The 19,025-nt window shown below is 38.6% G+C and overlaps 1 protein-coding gene across 1 annotated transcript in view; it reads right to left on the bottom strand.

Moving 5' to 3' along the window:
• The window catches only part of LOC149224878 (uncharacterized), a 203,146-nt gene extending 184,567 nt beyond the window's left edge, over nt 1-18,579 (bottom strand). Inside the window, exon 1 of the mRNA XM_089386311.1 lies at nt 18,425-18,579. The gene's annotated coding sequence lies outside the window, so the exon portion shown is untranslated. The remainder of the gene's footprint in view (nt 1-18,424) is intronic.
• Nucleotides 18,580-19,025: the final 446 nt, after the last annotated feature.

Here is a 19,025-nt window from a genome sequence, read left to right on the forward strand (position 1 = left end):
TTTCGAATCTGCTGGGGAAAAGTCAAGTTTCAGTGCCAAAAGCTAGATTGATGTTCCAGAAGCCAGGAGAGACATTTTCCCAGAGAGCAGCAAACCAAACAGCTTGACGAGAAGCTAGTTCGAACTAAGTGCAGAAGGGACTGTGCTAGGTTGACATGGTAGCTACGCAGAGCCAATTTGGACAGCTCAATTTGAGCTGAGGTCAGAGCCCAGATTTGCCTGTGGAGTGAGGATATTTCCTCACTAGATTTTTCTTGCCACTAATCTTAATCTAGGTTGTCATTGATGTCAATCATTGATGTCAGTGGCCGGGATGGAAAATATTCTTGAAGATGCCAGAGGATGATTACAACTCTTGTTTAAGATGTCAAGACACAAATGAAGTGTCAATCACGTATCTTGATGATCATAATGGAAGACTACCATATCATTGATCTTGATGATAACACCACATGATAACATGCCCTACCTCTGATAATTTGATAATGACATGACAAATCTCCAATGATGTGAAGCTTGATGTCCTTATGATGAAGACTACATAATGATGTTGCATTTGATTGATGAAGTATCTCTGCACTAGTGACCCTATGTTGAAGAAGGCAAGGACATGATGATGGTGATCCTATGTTGAAGAAGGCTAGGACATGATTATGAAGACAATCAACGAAGAAATCAAACCATGAAGAAGCCCTACACTCAAAGGCATTCTGCCCTGCCTCCATTTCTGCACTCAATAAATGACCAGTCACATTAAAAAATAGTTTTTACTGCCTTAGAGGCAGAATTTCTCTATGAGACCTTCACCACCCTTTAGAGCATACTTTTAGCTTTCCAATGAGCTCTTACTTGGCACGAAACTCCAAATAGTTTGGGAGATATTAATTTTTGAAGTTAGGAATATTAATCTAGTCCTTGAGCCGACCTGTGCTAGGCCTCTCAAGTCGGCCTGCTGCCAGAAGACGTGTCCCTTCATTTGGAAAACAAAATCACTATAAATAGAAATTCGTACTCCTCATTTTAACCATCATATTTCGGTGAGATATTCAAAGACAGCCGCAGGAAGGAAATAGCCCAACAAAGAAGATAAAAAGAGAGGGAAAAAGAGCAGAAAAGCGTTGATGTTTTTTGTCTGGTTTGGTTCTCGACTTTGTGGAAGGAAACTGCTCGGCATACCTGTGGAAAGCGATTACACCCAGAACTGTGTGGATCTATAGCATATGTATTAAACCTATGTTTACACTCCAGAATTGTGGATATATTTCTTGTGGACCTGTAGTAGTGTATTCTTGAACCTGTGGAGAGCCACTGTATTTCAGAATTGTGTGGAACCACAGTTCTGGACATGTCAAAATATTTTTGTGCAAATTATATTACAGACCTGTAGATAAGCTTGCATTTTGAGGCGTGAAAGCTCATTCTTTTGGGGCAAAATAACTCGTTATTTAAAGCAGAAAAGGTCTGAAGTTTGAGGCATTGCATCTCTGCGAAATCATGTGGATCTGAGGCAGTATATGTTTGTGGAACAGTGCAGATATATCTTTGTTTTGGACGAGAAAGATAAGGCGATCAAGGACACAATTCAAAAGAAAAATACTCGCCTTCTATAGCTACAAAAGAGACTTGGAGAAAATTTTCTAATTGCAGAATTGTGGAGACATTCTCGAACCTGAAGTAGAATCTTTTTCAGTCCTTTGGAAACATATTTTTCTCTCTCTGTGCTCGAACCTGCAGTCCTGTTACATTCTTCTTTGCGAAGACCTCGTAAGTGTGAACAAAATTTGGAGCACTACACCTTGGACAATCTTGCAGCAAATTGGAACTGTGTTTAAGAGCTCGGATTGAACTGAAGAAGTGCGGATTTCTGTGGAGCAGTGATACATTGGAACAGTCATCATTTAGAGCTCAAATCCTTGTTGAAGAAGCTGAGTTATACAACAGCCCTGTAGCAGTTCTTGTGTAGAGAAGCTCAGACAATAGTGTCCTTGAAGGTATGTCTGTTTGGGCAACATTTAAGGATGGACCAGTAGTGTGAAAAGAGACTTTTATCTCAAACTATAGAAGTAATGTCTGGAACATTGTTGAATCATTTATGAAGATTTGTTGAAGTCTACAACAACCTTGTGAAGGCAATCTTAAAGCATCATTGAAGACTCCTTTTTGGGCAGATCTAGTGGAGCATTGTTGAAGCTTGGAGCAGCCTTGTTAGAATACCATTGAAGCCAATTTAGAAGTACTCTTGAAGAAGCCTTGTTGAAGCAGACTTGTTGGCCTTGTTGACCTTACCTTTTGAGGGGCAGTTTTTGGAGCAGAAAAGGTTGATTGAAGAGCAGCCCTCAACAACCTCTTGAAGACCTTGTTAGAACTATCTTGTAGCAGCTGAATTGGAGCCACTTGGAGACATTATTGAAGACTCCATGATGCAATGTTGAAGGCCCTTATGATGTAACCTTAAGAAACTTGTTTTGGGTATAATGAAGAGCAGTGGTGACACCTTCTAAGAGAACAAGGTTGTCATTGATGACGGGACGTGGAGACTAAGTGAAGCCATTGTTGAAGATTGGCAGGGCTTGCTGAAAAAGACATTGGGCGTCGTGAAGTACAACTAAACATATCATGACAAAGTAAAGCTAAGGGTTGGAGCCTCAAAAAACAAGGTTGGTACCTTGGAGGATAGGGTTGGTGCCTTGGAGCATAGGGTTGGAGCCCTAGAGGATCGGAGTCCTCAAGAAACCAGGTCGGAGCCTGAACCAGATATAAGGTTGGAGCCCTTGAGGTTGGTGCCTCAAAATTGACAAGGTTGGAGTCTTTGAAGTCCAAGTCGGTGCTTGGCATATTACAGGTTGGAGCCTGGGAGATTGAATATTGGTGTCTTCATCTAGGGTTGGAGCCCTACACAAATATTGTACTTGATTTATTGAGATTAATAAAAGTATTTATTCTTAGTGTTAATTTTGTGTTCTAATTATAAATGATCTAACTGGTAAAAATAACAATTGAAAAGAAATACTGATTCACCCCCCTCTTAGTATTTCCAACAATTGATATCAGAGCTAGGACCTTCACTCAAAGCCTAACAACTTGAAGGTTGATCATTAGAACACCAATGGCAAAGCCAAGGAAGAAAGTCTCCAATCCTCCTAAAGATGTGTCTCCCTCAACCACCGAAATTGAAGTCAATCAATTCGTGAAGGCTCCATTGTTCAATGGAAACTTTGATATATGGGAGGCAAGAATGAGGAATTTCTTAAAGACTCAAGGCGTTGAAGTATGGGAATCAGTAATTACTGATAACATGATGAATGGAGAATCCAAGGAGTACAATGCAAAAGTGATGAAGGCAATCTTAAATGGGCTACCAAATTCTATGAAGGCCAATTTTGAAAAATGTTCACAGCAAAAGGCATATGGGATAAACTTCATGATCTTCACTCAAAAGGAGCGTTGACAATGATCTCTAGCCAAGAAAATGATGGAAAACAAGAAGGAAATCCTGAGCCCATCAAGGAAGGTGAGGATAAGAGTGATAACATCAAGGCTAAAGAAGACCTAGAAGATGAAGAGAATGAAAAAGATTTTGAAGAAGATCTCCTCACCAAACTTATGGCTACCATGGAAGAGATTAACAATTTGAAAAAAGAAAATGAGGAACTTAAGAAGAAAGCGCAAGTTGGTGACCAGGACAAGACAAGGAAGGAAGTTGACCTTGTCAAGCTTCAAGTACAAGAAAGAGATGAGGAGCTCGCCAAGATTAAGGAAGAATTTCATCAAAACAAGAGAAAACATCATGAAGAAGTCATATCCATGACAAATCAATTGGATAAGGCAAAGAAATAGGAAGATACCTTGTCAAGCCACCTTGAACAAAGGCACAAAAGCTTGAACAAACTTGAAGCAGAGATTGGTCAATACAAGGAAGAGGTCTCCTCCCTTAGATCTCAACTAGAAGAAGCAAGGAAACAAGCACAAGGAGCTGAGAAGGTGATGGAAGCTTTGACATTCATAGAAGGACAAGTTGATGAAGCAGAAAAGGAGAGAAACACCATGATATGCCAACTAGAAGAAAAGGATGATGACATCACCAAGTTAAAATCAGAAATCACTTCGCTTAAGGCCCAATCATGTGAAGCAACCAAGATGAAGGAAGAAATGGAGATCATTCTATCAAAGAAGGATGAAGAATGCAAGAAAATGAAGGAAGAAATTGTCTTTCTTAAAAAGGAAGTTGACTTGCTAAATAAGAACTTGAAAAGTTCTCAAACCCTAGATGACATCCTAAGTCATCAAAGGTCTCCCCTCGATAAATCAGGTCTTGGCTATGCAGGTGAATCCTCAAGCAAGAATGATGCAAACCCTAATGCTTCAAACAACAAGGATGTGAGGAAGCCTGGAAGAAATGTTGATGCTCCCAATTCCAACAAAGGCAAGGAGAAGAGTCAAGATGACATTGGAAGAAATCCTACACCAAGAAGACTTGTAGATGATGTCAAGAATGCAAGAGGCAAAGGATATCATCAAAGATGATGTCAAGAATGCAAGAGGCAAAGGATATCATCAAAGGATCCCAAGACAAAATGACTTTGGAAGTACAACAAGGCAATCTCCATCATCCACGTACCAAAGTATATTTTTTGGTTATTGCTATTCTTGTACAAATTTTGGGCACATGGCAAAAGATTGTAGGGCATACCACAAGGACAAATATAATGATCCCTGTCAGTCTCTTAGAAGCAACTTTGCAAGAAGAACTAATGCTTCCTCATTCATGAATAAGATGGAATGCTTCAATTGCCATAACATTGGACATATGGCACGTGATTGTAACTTGACTTGAGTCTCTAAACAAGCTAAAACTATGAAAACCAAGCCAGAGAAGAAAGTTACACAAGTATGGAGAAGGAAGCAAATTGAATCTAGAAGTCTCTTGAACACTCCAGCCAACAACACATGTTGTTGACCTGATGAAGTTATCCTTGATATTCCAAGTATTTGATGAGGAGACTGTGCCAAAAACGAAGATCGTGCATACAGTTAGGGGGAGCTTATGATGATTAAGCATTCTTGCAGAAGCCATCCGTGAATGAGCCTTATGAAATCCTTGATGAGCTATATTGACAATCATTCTTTGATAGATCATTCCTCAGGACACTCCATTGAAGAACATGATCTCTTATCTATCCAATGGATTGTTGTTGAAGATGTCTTCCACTTGATCACTAAGCAGGTAATCTTTCCTAAACTAGAGGAGGTTGTGCAAACAGGGGGAGTTAGTTCATCACATAAAAGAATGTAAGCACATCGATCATGAACCACATTGCCAGAAAGAAAAGCACCATGACAGGGGGAGTAACATACATATGAAGAACTACTATTCGTGAAAAAAAGAAGCAGCTTGACAGGGGGAGTACTTGGGCACCCCGTTTGCCATTGATGTCAAAGGGGGAGAGAATGTTGAAAGGGCAAGAATATTGCCATCAATGACAAAGGGGGAGATTGTTAATTTAGGTTGTCATTGATGTCAATATTTGATGTCAGTGACCGGGATGGCCAATATTCTTGAAGATGCCAGAGGATAATTACAAACTTGTTTAGATATCAAGACACAAATGAAGTGTCAATCACGTATCTTGATGATCATAATGGAAGACTACCATATCACTGATCTTGATGATAACACTACATGATGACATGTCCTACCTCCGATAATTTGATGATGACATGACAAATCTCCAATGATGTGAAGCTTGATGTCCTTATGATGAAGACTACATAATGATGTTGCATTTGATTGATGAAGTAACTCTGCACTAGTGACCCTATGTTGAAGAAGGCAAGGACATGATGATGGTGATCCTATCTTGAAGAAGGCTAGGACATGATTATGAAGACAATCAATGAAGAAATCAAACCATGAAGAAGCCCTACACTCAAAGGCATTCTGCCCTGCCTCCATTTCTGCACTCAATAAATGACCAGTCACATTAAAAATATTTTTTACTACCTTAGAGGCAGAATTTCTCTATGAGACCTTCACCATCCTTTAGAGCATATTTTTAGCTTTCCAATGAGCTCTTACTTGGCCCGAAACTCCAAATAGTTTGGGAGATATTAATTTTTTAAGTTATGAATATTAATCTGGTCCTTGAGCCGACCTGTGCTAGGCCTCTCAAGTCGTCCTGCTCCCAGAAGACGTGTCCCTTCATTTGGAAGACGAAATCACTATAAATAGAAGTTCGTACTTCTCATTTTAACCATCATATTTCGGTGAGATATTCAAAGATAGCCACAGGAAGGAAATAGCCCAACAAAGAAGATAAAAAGAGAGGGAAAAAGAGAAGAAAAGCGTTGATGTTTTTTTGTCTGGTTTGGTTCTCGACTTTGTGGAAGGAAACTGCTCGGCATTGTGGAAAGCGATTACACCCAGGGGCCAGAACTGTGCGGATCTATAGCATATGTATTAAACTTGTGTTTACGCTCCAGAATTGTGGATATATTTCTTGTGGACCTGTAGTAGCGTATTCTTGAACCTGTGGAGAGCCATTGTATTTTAGAATTGTGTGGAACCACAATTCTGGACATGTCAAAATATTTTTGTGCAAATTATATTACAGACCTGTAGATAAGCTTGCATTTTGAGGCGTGAAAGCTCATTCTTTTGAGGCAAAATAACTCGTTATTTAAAGCAAAAAAGGTCTGAAGTTTGAGGCACTGCATCTCTGCGTAATCATGTAGATCTGAGGCAGTATATGTTTGTGGAACAGTGCAGATATATCTTTGTTTTGGACGAGAAAGATAAGGTAATCAAGGACGCAATTCAAAAGAAAAATACTCGCCTTCTATAGCTGCAAAAGAGACTTGGAGAAAATTTTCTAATTGCAGAATTGTGGAGACATTCTTGAACCTGAAGTAGCATCTTTTTCAGTCCTTTGGAAACATATTTTTGGCTCTCTGTGCTCGAACCTGCAGTCCTGTTACATGCTTCTTTGCGAAGACCTCGTAAGTGTGAACAAAATTTGGAGCACTACACCTCGGACCATCTTGCAGAAAATTGGAACTGTGATTAAGAGTTCGGATTGAACTGAAGAAGTGCGGATTTCTGTGGAGCAGTGATACATTGGAACAGTCATCATTTAGAGCTCAAATCCTTGTTGAAGAAGCTGAGTTATACAACATCCCTGTAGCAGTTCTTCTGTAAAGAAGCTCAGACAATAGTGTCCTTGAAGGTATCTCTGTTTGGGCAACATTTAAGGATGGACCAGTAGTGTGAAAAGAGACTTTTATCTCAACCTATAGAAGTAATGTCTGGGACATTGTTGAATCATTTATGAAGATTTGTTGAAGTCTACAACAACCTTGTTAAGGCTATCTCAAAGCACCATTGAAGTCTCCTTTTTGGGCAGATCTAGTGGAGCATTGTTGAAGCTTGGAGCAGCCTTGTTAGAATGCCATTGAAGCCAATTTAGAAGTATTCTTGAAGAAGCCTTGTTGAAGCAGACTTGTTGGCCTTGTTGACCTTACCTTTTGAGGGGCAGTTTTTGGATCAGAAAAGGTTGATTGAAGAGCAGCCCTCAACAACCTCTTGAAGACCTTGTTAGAACTAGCTTGTAGCAGTTGAATTGGAGCCTCATGGAGACATTATTGAAGACTCCATGATGCAATGTTGAAGGCCCTTATGATGTAACCTTAAGAAACTTATTTTGGGTACAAAGAAGAGCAGTGGTGACACCTTCTATGAGAACAAGGTTGTCATTGATGATGTGACGTGGAGACTAAGTGAAGGCATTGCTGAAGATTGGCAGGGCTCGCTGAAGAAGGCATTGGGAGCCGTGAAGTACAACTAAACATATCATGATGAAGTAAAGCTAAGGGTTGGAGCCAAGAGGTTGGAGCCTCAAAAATACAAGGTTGGTGCCTCGCTGGATAGGGTTGGAGCCCTAGAGGATCAGAGTCCTCAAGAAACCAGGTTGGAGCCTGAACCAGATATAGGGTTGGTGCCTCAAAATTGACAAGGTTGGAACCTTTGAAGTCCAAGTCAGTGCTTGGCATATTACAGATTGGAACCTAGGAGATTGAAAATTGGTGTCTTCATCTAGGGTTGGAGCCCTACACAAATATTGTACTTGATTTATTGAGATTAATAAAAGTATTTATTCTTATTGTTAATTTTGTGTTCTAATTATAAGTGATCTAACTGGTAAAACTAACAATTGAAAAGAAACACTGATTCACCCCCCTCTCAATGTTTCCAACAAGTAATTCTTTGTAGGATTTCCAGTTTCGGCATCTAGTTGTACTCAGATTATTTCATTGCTGCTTAATAATAAAACCCTTAGCTGCTGCACCAAGTTGGGTTTTTTTTGGGGACGTTTGTCCAAAAATAATTGTGTTATTTTTGTGTGTGTGCTAGCATTTCTTCTAGCGTTTATTCTTCCACAATTTTATTTGTGTAGGTTGCAGTTTATTCAGTATTTGTCGTAGGAAACAACAAACAAATTGTTAAACAAAATTAACAATTAGGAGAATAATTTCTAGTCGCTGCAATAGGATTCCAGTTTGGAATTTTCATAGTCGCTTGGCTTTAAGGGGCTTGAATTAGGTAAGAAAGAAAAAAAAAGTTTATGGATAAATTTTGATTTGATCACCAACAAATGGAGGCCAGTTCCTAGTCTAGGGTTGATGGAGTATATGGGTTCTTAAATTTGGCTAAAACTTGCAAAGGTGTAAGGATATTTTGATGCCCTAGTATCAAAACCCTAACTATTACCTTTGTGAGGGATTGAAAGTCACATGGGAAAGCTAATGTAAGATCACCAAGGGGATTGATCCGAATTGGATCATTATATTGTTTTTCATCCATCTCGATGCATTTGGAGTGGATAAAGTGGAGGAATCAGCTCACGGGACGTTTTTACTGACGGGACCCAGTGTGGCAAAACGGGGTTTGAAAACTTCCGGGAGTGTTTTGAGGCATCAAACGACGTTTTTTGGGGGTAAAACTTTGTCGCCAATGCGCAACACTTTTTCATGCTATTATACACACAGAGAGCTTCCAGCAGCGCAAGAATCACATAAATCAGAGTCTGTATGCAAAAGTTAGGCTACTCAGAAGTTGACCTTCCTATTTTCACACCTATAGTTCGGGAAGATGCCATGTCAACCCCCATTATTCATGGAAAAGGGGCTAGCCACGTGTTTGTGATGTAAAAGACTCTAGAAGAGTCTATTTTGTAACTCTAATTAAGAGTTGATGTAGTCAAACTTAACCACTAGTAGGCTATCAGGTTGTGTTATAATCGAGCCACTAGGAGGAAGAGGCATTCCATTCTTTTGAGAACATTTTGTTCCATAGTTGAGAAAAGATAGCCAAGAGAGATAGGAGGTAGAGCATACAGAGAGGATTTGTGCACTGTAGCAACCCACGGGCCACAGACATTACTTCTTTGTATCTGCAGCCATATTTCTAGACAAAGAAAGAGAGCGAAGCGGCCTCACCTTCCAGCTAGATTTTCTCCCGAAAGGGTTTCCCAGAGAGCATATCTTGTGTATTATGTGTGTGTGAGCTTATTTTGTTGTTCTCTACTTTTCTGCTTGATTTAATTTTACATGCATGCACTAATTACAATTAATTTTACAGATCTAGAAATTAAATAAAACTGTAATAGTGTAAAATCTCAAATTTTTAATATAATATTATCATATTTGTTGTGATGAACTGTCTAGTGGAATATCCACGACAATTTACGGATCAGGGATTGCCATTCACATATCATGCTATGAGTAATGCATGCAATAATATGACCTAGCTTCCATAAAATTGATATTCAACAAAATTAGGGCACAAAATTTAACCTAGATCACCAATATATTCCATACATTAGACATGAAATCAGAAATTTTCAATAAAAGAGCACTTACAAGATAATATTCATGAACAATCCAATCATCAATCCAAGATAACTTCTCCAAAGACAAGACAATAGCTGCAAGACAAGGTTTGCTATAAATTGCATCTCTCCAATAGGAAAAGAGGTCGTAATTCTCAAGAAGAGAGGTTGAGTTCACAAGTGATGATGATGAGAAATACAATAGTCCTCCCCTTTATTTATATGAGGATGAATAGTTCCCAATTAGCCTAGAAGCCCCTTGGAAAACAAGTAAAATCACAATGATGCATTGGGTTACAAGCCAACCCAATAGCTTAGACAAAAATCAAATGATTAAACCACACGGGTGAGTCATAAGGCTTGTTTCCCACCAAAAGTGGGTACCCCTAAGAGAGCTCTTCTCCTATTCATCTTCTTTTAGTCGACATCTAGCAACCCCTAACAGCCACCTTGCAGCAAATGCGATGTGCTAGTTTATTTCCGCTCCTTGCATCAATTGTATATTTCCTCACCCATTTTGTGAAGTTCCTTTTTTTGGTTTCCTTTATGTCATGGTCAGGATGGACTTCTAAGGTTGGAGGCAGCTATGATACAGGAGCAGGTTTACTCCATCAACGGGCCCAAGGGCTTCTGGAGGGGTTTTGAATAGATTTTATGGGGTTCGATACATTTGCTTGGCATATTCCATGATATGCACAACTTGCCTTTTGTTCCATTGGATTCCAACAACTTTCGGAAAACAAGGTTATTATTGAGTCTAACTCAATTAATTATGCTTAAGGTGGCATTTTGAGAGGAATACTTGACGGAACACCTTAGTGCAATAGCTCATTGGAATTGGAACAAGAAGATCTATAGGATGAGATGGTGGGAAGTGAATTTCAGTGGCTTGAGGAGGGATGGTGGTTGATTTACCATTTTCCCAAATTAAAAAGGTATTTTAATTAAAATAAAAGGAGGGAAAAGGTACTAAGTAATTAAAATAATAATAAAATAAAAGCTTCTAGATAGGTCCATCAGATCTATAAAAGAGGAGGAGACCATTTTGAAGATATCTTGGAATTGAGCATTTTTCTTGTGGAGAGATTTGGAGAACCGAGACTTCCTAGCTTCAACAGTAGCCCCAGGACGAAAACCCTCACGTGATTCAGTGTGAGTGTGCATGTACCCAACTCTGCCCTTGGTGAATTCACCTAGAATTCACAGGGGAGCCTAGCAGTTGCATTTCAGTTCATTTTTGGAGGGCCAGTGCAAAATTGGAGCAGTTTCTTGAGGCCATTTTTTCATCTCAATTATATTGGTTGTATCAGCGTGTAACCCCTAGTTATCTATCATAATAAAAGCTGAGATTATTTTTGTTCCTCGTGTTATCGAATTGCAGTACTCTATTGCTATATTTTACATGGCAATGTTTTGTTAAAATGAATGGAAATTTTATATGAAGCATTTTGTTGAGTTAAATTCCAAGAATCTACCCAATTTCCCCATTTGGGATATTACAATGGTATCAAAGCTGGCTTTTCCTGCCAGCCTGGAGGGTTTCAATTTCAATTGTAGATAATATATCTTTGTTGGGGAAGCCAAATTATTGTTGAAGAACACATTAGGGTCAGATCTATACTCCTATCCTGCTAATCAAGTTGATCCATTTACCATATTGTTGTCGAAGAACACATTAGGGTCAGATCTATACTCCTATCCTGCTAATCAAGTTGATCCATTTACCAAATTGTCGCACTTTCAATAAATGGTCGACAGATTGACTTGTACAAATGTTGCATGCATAATACCTGTGCGACAAATTAATGAGTCAAATTACAGGCCATATTTATTTTTAATGGAAGCCGAATCATTTTGAAAGGGGCCAAATATTCTTTTATGAGACCAAATTAAAAAGGGCCAAGATTATAATTAAAAAGATAGTCCAATTTACTGAAAAGTCGTTGAGGGCGTGAGCATCTTTTTTTTTGCCTAGGACATGTTTGGGTCGCATTCTTTGTTTGACAATCATGGCTGAGAATAGAAATTTGTGAAGCTGCATGAGCTAGGAGTCGAGCTCATGGGTTAAATTGGTGGTGATCTCATCCTTAATTTGTTGTTTATGCATGTTTTCAGCTGTATAAATCCATTAAGAAACCTTAATCCTTGTTGTCTACTAGGACTTACTCCCATTGTTGATTAACCATTGAAAAGCCTTTTCTTTAGCTGTTATATGACATCATATACCTTATCATTGCAAATCAAAAAACCCTAACTTATAACAACCATCTATTTGGTACAAGAATAGAGTACTTGAACTTGGCATAGAACATCTAGGCCATCTACGCTTCATCAATACTTTGTCCCATCTTGTAGACTTTATCTATCACTTTGAGCCATAGTAATTGAATATCCTTTAGGTGATTTAGGGAAGCCTCCCTTGTGGTCAAATACCAATAAGGAGCAAAGAGAAAGCTTGCTGAAGTGACAGTGGCAACCCTTTCTCTTGTTGCCATAAGGTGTGGATCTACCTAGTGGGACTTTGCACTAGGTCTGCTAGATTTTGTGGCAACAAGCCCTTCAACAAATAATCAAAATGAGCTTAAAACCCTGAAATTGGCTCTGCTCTTGGCTAAGAAAAAAAAACTCCCTAATCTTCAAGTCATGGGAGACTCTCAAATTATGATCAAATGGATGAATGAAATGAAATGATATTTTAAGGTCCACGAAACTAAAAATAGTCTATGAGACCATTAGTTCCTTGTTTTTCGCTTTTTGCAATTCAATCCTTTTCTGATTCAAATTGATGATGAGCTGGCCCAACCTTCCAACAATCCCCTCGCTAAAAAGACAATGCCAAGAAATTGATGCTAACATGTTCTCATAACTTTCTCTGATGTCTTTGAATGCATCACATTCCAAAATGAAATGTTTTTCCGATTCCACAGCCCCAGACGTGCAAAATGTACACACCCGTTCTTCCCAAGCTTCTTTAGGCCTTTTCCACCGTCTTGTTTCACACCAAAGTTGATGTGAGTTGGTCCTTAATTGAGCAATAAGAACCTTTGCCCTCCACGAAATGCTAGCTCCAATGAACTGTTTTTATCGTAGATCACACATAGGGCTGAATTCCTCAATGTAATATTTCTTCTTTCTACCCAACTCTTTTCCCCATACCTTTTTACGAAACTTCTCCATAACAAAATCCTTTAGCTCCTTGCTATTTGTGGGACAGGCATTGAGGTAGATATTCCATTTTTGCATCCATGTGTAGTTTTGTTTCATCCATGTTTTTTTTCTTTCGCTCATGCCTTCATTGAAGATAACATTAGGCCATCTACCTACTCTCATTTGCTCAATTCTTTTTAGATATCTTATGAGTCGCACCATAGCAATTACTTCAATGGGAGTTGCTCCTGTTTCACTCAACATTATCTCATAAGGTACTGAACTTTTTATTTTGAACTTGCTCATGATCAAGCATTTTTGGATTTTCTCAATTTGTTTCCATTTTGAGACGGGAGTGTTGCTAGCCCACAATTCACACCCATATAGCATCACTGGACAAACTAGGAGTCCAAAAAGCACTTTAATCATTTTCCAATCCCATAACTCTGCCTCTCTACATCTGTTTTGAAGAGCATATAATGCTTTCCACCCTCCTAAAATTCTCTTCTTTCTGCAGTCCTCCCAATTGAGTTTGTTGTTGAAATCAATCCCAAGGTACTTGTACTCATTTACTTCTTCAAGAATGTTGTCTTCAAAGAAGAAAGTATGTTGGCTCTGCTTCCTTTTATTAGAAAAAATCATTATTTTGGTCTTGCTAGTATTGACTTGCATGCCCACTGCTCTACAAAAATGCTCAAGAGCATATAAGTGCATTTGCAATCCATGGCCGATTTAGAAATCAATACAATATCATCAGCATATAAAAGAAACTTTATCACAAACTCCCCCAACCGAACACCATCTCCACCTTGCAGATTTAGCCACTCTTCCAATTTATCAATATATAGACCAAAAAGAGTAGGGGATAGAGGGCAACCTTGCTTGACTCCAATGTCACTTCTAAAGCTTTCTGAAATACCTGTTGAGGTTCTAATTTTGACTTTCACTTCTTCATAAAGTCTATGGACATCGGCTTTATAATGCACAGGAATTTCAAGTTCTTCCATTCTATGCCACAACTTATCCATAGGGACTGTGTCAAATGCTTTTTTGAAGTCAACAAAGCAGCAAAATAATTCTTCTTTGTCCTCCCAAACCTTTTCAACAATGTGTCTCAATGTGATGCCATGATCCACAATAGAATGTTTCGGCCTAAAACCCGTTTGTCCTCTTGCCCTCTTTTCTTTTACTTCTGCTCACTTACTAATTCTGTCTTCTACCATGCTGTCGAAAAGATTTGCAAACAAAGGATTGATCATAATTGTTCTATAGTTGGATGGATTATTAATGTCTCCACTTTTAAAAAGGGGTATTGCTAGACTAGTTGTCCAGTCTCTTGGGAATCCTTGTTGAATGATGTTGTTGAATATTTCCATGATGTGCAGTGCAAGAGCATTCATTCCCCATTTTAGATACTCTGCTTGAAGTTCAACCAAGTCCTTTGCCTTTCCTGTTTTCAGCTTCTTAATTCCATTCTCCACCTCCTGTAATGTGAAGAGCTTTGAATTTGTGTTGATCCTAGGGGGGGACTCCGCCTCAAATTCTTTCTCATAGAGTTGCCTTGCATATTCAAACCATTGATTGGCTGTAATATTATTTTCAATTTGCTTCTTCCTTGGTTGCAATTCCTGCCAGAAAAGTTTTGGATTATTCTTGCTTAAATATATTAACTGTTCTCTCATTGTTTTTTTTCCTTTTTAGTATCTCCTTATATAACTTTACATTCATCTTCTCCTTTCCTGCATTTTTCAAGGTTCTCTTTGCCATTTTGCATTCTTCATCAAACCAAACATTTAAGGAAAACAATTTGATTATGATTTCCTATTTTTTGCTTTTTTGCACTTCTCAAGTGCACTTTGAATTATATTTGTTAACCATGATTGTTGAAGCTTTTGAAACCAGTTTTCTCCTTCTGAATTAATCTCTCTAACATTGTCTTGAAAATAGTACAATTTTCTTGTGTTAGAAGAATTTTGCCCCTTGATAGTGATTTTCGAGAGCATTGGGTTTTCCTCCTATGTTGTCTTTCTTCTAACCATGATAACCTTATATAAATTGGGTTATGGTCTGATTTTAAGTCCCAAATATGCTCTCCGATACTAACTTCATCTATCTTTTCTATTAAGCTTTGCGAACACATCACATAGTCAATGACACTTGCCCGATTGTATGTGTTGCAAGTGAAGTTCCCAGACCTTTTCCATTTATCTAGACCATTGCAAATAATTAAGTTGAAAGCCCCACACATTGTAAGCAACTCCTCTCCAAAATGATTGCTAACTTTGACATCTTCTGAACACCTCACCCATTGGGGATTCTCCTCTTTAGTGAGCCAAATAGGATTGTTATGCTCTTTGCAACAAAGAAAGCTAGCTTGATTATTTGTTGTTCTAGCATTGAAATCTCCCACTGGAAGAACTTCTCCCTGCTGAGAATACACAACAATATCCTGTTTTAAAGCTGCATATGGATCCTTGTTGTCAAGCCCCTTATTTTTGTAAGTTTTTGAGACTTGAGGGGAAAAATAGCATGCTACAATTCTTATGTGATTCTCATTCTCTGATATTTTCAACCATAAATATTGTTTATTTGCATCTTCTTTAATTAACTGAATGTGACGTCGTTCTTTTTCTTTCACTAAAACCAGTATTCCCCCATACCCTTTGCCATTTTCTGCTACCTTGTTCCAAACTACCAACTTCAAATAACTATCAAACACAGGAGTTTTGCAACCATCATGCTCATGAGTTTCCATGAGACAAATTATGTCTCTACCTTCCGCAATAGGCCCTAACCCATGTCCCCTCTTCCAAGGCTAACCTCTACAATTCCAACAAACTAAACTTAGGTAGACCTGGGTAGGATTTGACTGCTACGCAGTTTGGCACATAAGACTCAAATTTGAGTCTTCACCCCTTCTCTATTATTGAATTCTCTGTTTTTTCTTTACTTCCAGCTTGCTGCACTGATTTGCCTGGAGGCCCAAACACTGCAATAATGGCTTTCCCATTGTACAACCATGCCCTTTTCCCTTCATTTCTTGTTGTTCCAATTTTCTTCACTTCATCCCTTCTCTCCTCTTGTTGTTTTTTGGTTAAATCTTCATTGAGGAAGAAGTGTGAGCCTTTCAAGAATTTCTTTTTGCCCAAAAGCTGTACGCTTGCCATGGTGACTTTAATGGGTCGAGGCTGTCTTCACATATCCTCCCAACCCTTCTTGCTTGGCAAATTTTCCCTTTCCAAGAATTTCTTTTTGTCTTGTACGCTTGCCATGGTGACTTTAATGGGTTGAGGCCTGTCTTCACATATCCTCCCAACCCTTCTTGCTTGGCAAATTTTCCCTTTCCAATGTAGTTTCTCTTTCAGAAAGTCTCTTGTCAAATTGAGAGTACCTTCATTCTTCCCATAATATCTTATTCTCCTAATAATAAAGTTTGTTTTCATGTCCTGCCTTTCTTTTTGTTCTATTTCCTGTGCTCTATGAGCACTCGCATCTTCTTCTTCCTATGTCCTTATGTAACCATTAGCGTCTTCAGCTCTAGCTTTGATTTCTTTTGGACTATCTTTCCCACTGTTCATTTTTGCCTTCTCTTTGGAAATGTCTGTTAGCTGAGATCCCCGTGTATCTGCTTGAGTTTGTTTAAAAATAATCACATCCCTATTTGCTACTATTAATCCTTTCATGCTTTGCCACGCTATTTTCATGCTTTGCCATTCTTGTTTCCCTGTCTCTAAAGCCTCTTGTAACATTGTTACATGTTCTTTTAAAATTCTATTACCTTCCATTAGACATCGGTTTGCAACTGTGATCTCTGAAATTTTGCAGTCCCTTTCCCGTTCTCTGGCTTCCAAAATCTCCAGCCTTGTCTTGGTCTTCATCAGTTCTTGGACATATAGATCTGATAACCAAGTAAGAGGTGTAGATGTGGGACTATAAATGATTGATTTTTCTTTATTTTTGTTTCTCTTATTTATTTTCTTTCTCTTGATCGGTTTCTTCTCATTTATTCCCATTAAAATGCCCTCATATTGCTTTGCGTTTACTCAAATCCACTTTCATGTTTTGTCTGTGGAAGCAATTTTGACTTGACCCAAATGATTTGTTTCCACAAAATCTGGAATTTCCTTACTCTTTACGCCTTGGCTCTTCTGAGCATTTTCCATGTTCTAAGCATTTACCTTACACCGATTGATTCCAAACTGTTCAGAGTGCTGCTAGCATGTCATTCGAATTTCACCCCGAATTTTGACGCCCTTAGTTCCTTCCCTCCGAGTTAGAGATTACTGATCGCAACTTCGCAAGGGCGAAGGTGCCGTCGGTTTACCACGGCTCTCTATTTCTTGGTGGCAGTTCGTTGAGCTCTCCCTTTTGGTGTGTTTGAGCTCTACCGCACGGGGGATGGATGACTTGACCAAAGTTGAAGCCGGATCGGTTCAGTTCTGTTGTAGCTGTAAATGTAAAGATGTTTGCAACAGTCAAACGCTGTAATTTGATTGATGCGTACGCTTTCTCGCCTTCTCGCTTTCGCTTTTGATGAACATTTAATTACAACCCCTTTTTTCAGATGAAAAACATCTGCAATTCACATTTACTCACATTACATTTGTGCATGTATACAGAGAAAATAACAATGACGCTGATTGGCTATCCAAGAATGGACTCAACCTGCAGGGAGTTTGGGCGATCAAGGAGTCCCAACAGGGAGACATTTCCACTTATCTTCATGAATCGTGGCTTTAGAATTCTATTTGTTTTCTGAAATGAACTTCTGACTTTTTCACAGCTATAATTTAACTGTTTGATTGGCATGCTTCAAGACTTATGAAGACTAGCTTTTGCTCTGCGGCAGACAGCTGATAATACTCCTTATGGTTCATGAAAACGAATGGGTGGCAGGACCCCCTGTATATGTAAATGACAATAGAACTTTTGTAATTTTGTCTTATTGCTGACTACAGCAACAGCCAGTTTGAAGTACTGTTATGCCATTCGGTCTTCAGTTTCTCTTCCTTCAGGGATTAAGGAAATACCCTCTATGGTATTCTGCGCTTTAAAAAAAAAAAGTGAACTCTTACCATTTTCAGGAAATCCTAAGCGAGAACAAAACCCACTTCATTGCAAATAACAAAAGTTATGTCTGACTGAAAGGCCTGATTCTGTATGAATCCACTTTAGTTTTTGTTTTGTTTCCATGCAAAACCCACTTCATTGCAACTAACAAAAGTTATGTCTGACTGAAAGGCCTAATTCTGTGTGAATCCACTGAAGTTTTTGTTTTGTTTCCATGCAAATGCCGATAACTAATTTTTTCTGCATTTTGACAGTAAATTGATCACCAAATAAAATGAATACAAGATAAGCAGAAAAGAAAAGAAATTGTTTGGAGTGCTTACCCAAATGATTTCAATGCATACAAAGGCCGCCTTGCTTGTATGGTGTACTTGGCACCAACTGTGACCGAGCAAACTATGGCCTGCTCGAGACGTATGAAATAGAAGAGAAGGAATAGTGCCAATGTTGACCCAGAAGGATTTGGATTGATGACTGACCTTAATTTAATATCCTTAGAGTATGAACATTATCCAATCAAATAGTAATTGGAAAGAAATGCATGACTAATGATGTTTATGATAAACTAATTATTGAAATGTTTCGAGGCTAATCCAAATTTGCTGGCATGATAGTTTGATATTGATGTTGTATAGAACCAAAAAAAATGGCTGTGATGAATTTAATATATTATTCAGTATTAGAGTCATAGAAACCTCTACCATAGTGATCTGAAAGCAATTCCTTGAAGGACTCTCAACATGTAGTTTGTGAACTGCTGCATGCATGCTTTCAATATTCATGTAGGCCATTTGCATTTGCACTGCAATACGTTCTAGCTGGAATCTCAGGGTGATAAGACAATCCGTGAAACAAAAGAAAAGAAAAATGTGTAATCTCAGGGTGATAAAACAATCTGTGAAGCAAAAGAAAAGAAAAGATGTG

This window comes from Pinus tabuliformis, chromosome Q (genome assembly GCF_031772625.1).
Source record: "Pinus tabuliformis cultivar Carrire ecotype Pingquan chromosome Q, CPIR1, whole genome shotgun sequence".
NCBI classification, from domain to species: Eukaryota; Viridiplantae; Streptophyta; class Pinopsida; order Pinales; family Pinaceae; genus Pinus; species Pinus tabuliformis.